Here is a 5,200-nt window from a genome sequence, read left to right on the forward strand (position 1 = left end):
AGGTGGCATCGTCGGTGATGCTCTTGGCCGACAGAAAAGAGGTGCGACGCTGCGAGTGGGGGAGAAGATGGCTGCTCAATTAAAAAACCCAATTTCTAAATAAAATCATTTTTTCTCTAATTAACCAACACGTAAGCACCTTTTTTGACACATAATCAATAAGTAGTGCCACATCATTAACCCATTAACTCCGTTTGATTATACTTAACGGAAGGAACTATTTTGACTCAAAAACTTAAAAGTAAGAACAAATTTTAAACACTTTTCTAAAGAGGGACTAAATTGATATTTGCCAACCAAACTAGGGACAAAGTTGGCTATTAAACCTACTTTTAACAATTACAATATAGACTCTTCAAGTCTTCAAGTGTATCATCGTCAAAATCACTTCAAGGCATCAATACTCTTTCTTATTAACATAACGAACAATTCACCATATAAAGTTTCTTCTATATATTCTTCTTTTCCAATCAAGCAATTATATGTAGAATTAAATTTATTCTATACTCTAGTCAACCTTTATTGAGATTTTCTTCCATATTCATGATCTCTTTAAGCTATAACCTTTAAGAAATAAAATAATTATAATAACAATTACAAACCCACTAATTCAACCAAACAACAATGTAATAACTTCACCATAAAATCACCAGAATTCACTCTCATTTAGTAAATTTTATTGTAAGTCAAAACTCCTGTAACACTTTCATACAAACTGTAAAACCCTCTATAATTAGCAATAATAATTCTGTGTCAAATCAAATTAATTCGCACCACAATCAATGTTTAATCCCCTTAAAAACCCGCTCCCAACTCTGATTTCATCTCTGCTGTGCACGGAAAGCTGAGCCAAAAATCATTTCTCTGGAAACATTAAAATCGCACCAATCTTAGCATGCAAGCACGCCACGTGTCGCGGGAGAAGCTTCCAAAGCAGGGTTTGGTGTGCAGGTGGCAGGCTGGGAGACGCTCGTCCGTTTTGACGTGGAAATCCACAAAATCTGAGTTTTGAGAAACTCTCTCTCTCACTTGCACGCACACTTCGTCTTCCCCATAACCTAAAACCTCCATTTTTCTCCAACTTCTCTCCAAGAACCTTCATCTTCTCTCTACCATTACTCATTTCTTTCAACTCCAATCAACTTTCTGAAACCGTAGGAACGTTCACGGCGTCGTGAGCTTTCACTGGAACCGAACATATTAGAATTCTGCATCCGGTAAGCTTTCAAACCCTAGAAACCCTTTTCTGAGTTGCATGCTAACTTGATGCAGCTGCATGTTAGAATATACACTAAGTTCTCCTTCGTTCTTTTTGGTTAGAGTTAGTGAAACACTTGAGAATCACGTTGCGGGTAGGAAATTTTGTTTGGACAAGTTAACAAACGTTCGCGTAGGGAGTTCACTGCTAGACCAGGTAAGGGAAGCTTATATGTTTAATTTATACTTGTGTGTTGTATGAAAGAATGTTATGAAGATATGTATGTGGAAGCTGTATGGATGACCACTGTTATGGAATATGATTTCTGATTTTGATTTATCTGTCATGAACGAGCACTGCTTGTATGTATTATATATGATGTGGTGGTTTGAAATGTATGTTGATTTGATTATGTATGAACGGATGTGGTTATTGTATAGTTGGAATGATTAAAATGTTGAGATCTGTATGATGATGATATTTAAGGAGAATTAAAATCTGGAATGAAAGTTATAAAGTTTATAAATTTGAAATCTGGAAAATTCTGCTAAGGTTGAGAAATCTGAAATTTAAAACACTTCCCTATGATAAAAGACGCTCGTCATCGTACGGTCTTATACCGTTCGATTTTCCTGGAAATTACTTAGAATGGAGTTCTTTCATTTGGAAAGAACTCTGCTCGAGAACGAGCGTCCCCAATTGAATGTTTGAGCGTTCGGTTCAGCTCAGCTGAATTTAAATATTTGAAACTTTACAAATACGGAACGCTCGGTCTTTAACCGAAGTGTTCGCCCTTATAGCGTTCGGCCTTATGTCGGACGTTCGTCTTTCATAGCGTTCGGCCTTATGTCGAACGTTCGTCTTTCATAGAGTTCGGCCTCATGTCGAACGTTCGTCCTTAATATCGTTCGGCCTTATGTCGAACGTTAGTTCTAAATGACGCTCGGTCTGATACCGAAGCGTTCGTCCCAAAATAGCATTCGTCCAACATTGGAATATCTATCTTCTTATGTTCGTTCAAATACTGGCATCAGTTCTGTATATACAAAATTTTATAAAGAAAATTTCTAAGTATTATTAACCATCCTTCCTATATTGAATCTGGTTCAAGATCTTTTCTAAGTATCAGTACTCCTTCAAATTGAGTCGTTTCATTTAACTGACTAAACAGAGAGTCACGTTCGTCCATCCAGTACTTATTTTAGACGTTCGTCCTAATTCTTCAAAGGACTGAACGTTCGTCCTTTTATGCTCTTAAAGTTAAATATGAGAATGATGATAAATTATAAGATATTACCATGCGAACACTATATTAAGTGATTCTATGAGTATGGGATTTGAACGAGCGTTCCATGGAGGAACGTCTCTTATATATTTGAATATTAAATTTGGTAAAGTATGACTGTGGATAAGCTAAGCCAGGCTTGGTCCATCCTGATATTCCGTGACACTCATTCTCAAGTAGAGAGGAGTAGTTCATGTGTGGGAATGGCAGGAGGTCCTTAGTCCATAAGTTAACATGGGCGACGTAAGAACGGACTAACCTCGAGTGGCAGCTGATTAGGTATATCCCGGCTACTACACCACTCGGGTGCGAGGACGCTTGTAGCTACACAGATCATACAGTCCGGACGGTCGTCATAAATATATATTATAGTCATATAATGTTACATGAGTGCTTGCGTGGAATGATATGTTTATTGTATATGTTGATGTATAATTTAAATTATATAAGCTTACCCTTTCGTTTCCTTGTGTTGTCGCCTCGTATATGTACGTTCGTCCTGTCATTGTAATGATCATCCGTGTGGATGTGAGCAGATGGAGGTGCGTCACTTGAAGATGTGCTAGAAGAAGAAATTTTGAAAGACGCTAACCTGGTGGAGGTAGAAGTTAAAGCCGAGCCTTAGAGCGCTCGCGAGTTTTTGTAGTTAGTTTTAATTACGTTATTTTGAACGTTCGGTTATAGTTTTGTAAGACCGTGTGTCCCTGAGCTCTGGCTTGTAATTAGCGTTCGTTATTTCTTTATGTTTATGCCGTTCGGCAATTAGACGCTAGTTCAGATTTGTAAGACTGCACTGTTTTATATGATTAATGTAATTAATTCTGATTATGGTAAATTACTATATGTTGGGATGTTACACAAACTTTATAAAATTATCAGCACCAATCATAAATTAACTTATTAATTTCAACCCCAATTCAACATGTCAGAATCCATATCATAATTTACTTTCTCAATAAAGTTCTTAACTTACTTTGTATTGAAAATACTACAACTACCAACGTAATACATCAAACTCACACATATAGTAAGATTTTTATATCTATTGGAACGTTCAACTAAAAGTTTTAAATGCAGGTTCCTAAAATAGATCATCTTTTACACAATTTATCCTCTTTGATTTGCTCTTTTTATACATATAAAATATTCAAACAAAGATCAAAGCGTGATTTTAAGATTGCAAAAGAATTGAATAACATCTAGAAGGTAGAAAAATAATATGTAACTAAAAAAAGAACTAAATACAATGTGGAGAACGAATTTATTCAAAAAAAATGGTAAAAATTAAATTTATGCTATTTCATAATCCAATTGATTCAAAATACTTATTAACTCTTCAATTTCACTCTGCTACAATTAGAATTTGAAAATGAAAATGGAGAATGAAATTGAAGTATAATGAAAAGGATGGAGGGCTCAAAGTTGAAGGAAAAATATAAGCAGTGTTGTTTCTTTCTCTCTCTCTATGATTATTTATATATTTATTTATTAAGTTTTATCTTTTAGACTTGTAGAGTTTATGGAATGGGAAAGTCTCTATAGATAAAAGAGTATTACACGTTGTGATTTCAATTGACGATAATAACTTAATAGGAAGTATAAAGATCTTGAACACTTAATAAATATTTTTTTAATAAAAACACAATTGAAATTAAATATACTTATATTTATAATTGACTTAAAATTTAGTTACAATTTTTTATTTTCAATTTAAAAAATACATTGACCATGTAAAATTACAATAACGTCACTTCATTTTATAACAGAACCAAACATCAAAATCTCAATTGAAAACATAAAAGTTTTGAATATTTAATAAAACAACAAAATTATTAAAAACAATCAAATCTTAAAAAAAACTTAAATTTAATTATACTCTTAAAAAGTAAATATTATTTTTTTCAAGAAATAACTTTAGAGTGTCACGTGAAATTACTCTAATAAATTAGTTATTTAAACAATTCAAAATATTTCTTAAACATCCCTATAAATGCTCTTAAAATATATATTGGCATTCATCTTGAGACTATTTCACGACATCGAACTTATTTTTTCTATTATATCTATTTTAAATAAAATATTAAAATAATTTGCATAAGAATCAAAAGTTTATATTAATAAAGACAAAATAAATTTATGCATTTTGAAATGGTATGATCATATATAGCAACAAAGAATTTATTGTTTTTTAAGAAAATAATTCTTCTACGGAAATCATTACCATAGAATGCATGATTATTACTTTTTCTGACCTTAATTTCAATACAAACGAGAAAAATATGAAATTAAGATTATAAAAATTCCACCTTTCTGTTGCCACATGCCACAAGAAGTCAAATGTTAGTGGACCACTTTCGCAATTGAAGATGTTTACGCTCCAAAGGTATCACTCGTAATCAACAAAGGTATACTATACACATTATATTCGATTAAGTAATCATCAATACATAATAATAATAATAATAATAAATAATAATAATAATAATATTATTATTATTATTATTATTATTATTATTTATTCAGAATAGAACATTGTTATGAGTTATTTATAATATGAATACTCTTTCCACTTTAGTAATACATGATCAATGTTTGGCAAGTCATAATAACATTAATTTAATATATAAGGTAGTTTGACTTTTAAAACTAAAACGGCTCAAGTTGATTTATTCTCAAAATGTTAAATTTGATTACATGACTAAAAAGAATTTAAAATA

The sequence above is a fragment of the Vigna umbellata genome, chromosome 9, assembly GCF_029865625.1.
Source record: "Vigna umbellata cultivar VRB3 chromosome 9, Vumbellata_1.0, whole genome shotgun sequence".
In the NCBI taxonomy this organism is placed as follows: Eukaryota; Viridiplantae; Streptophyta; class Magnoliopsida; order Fabales; family Fabaceae; genus Vigna; species Vigna umbellata.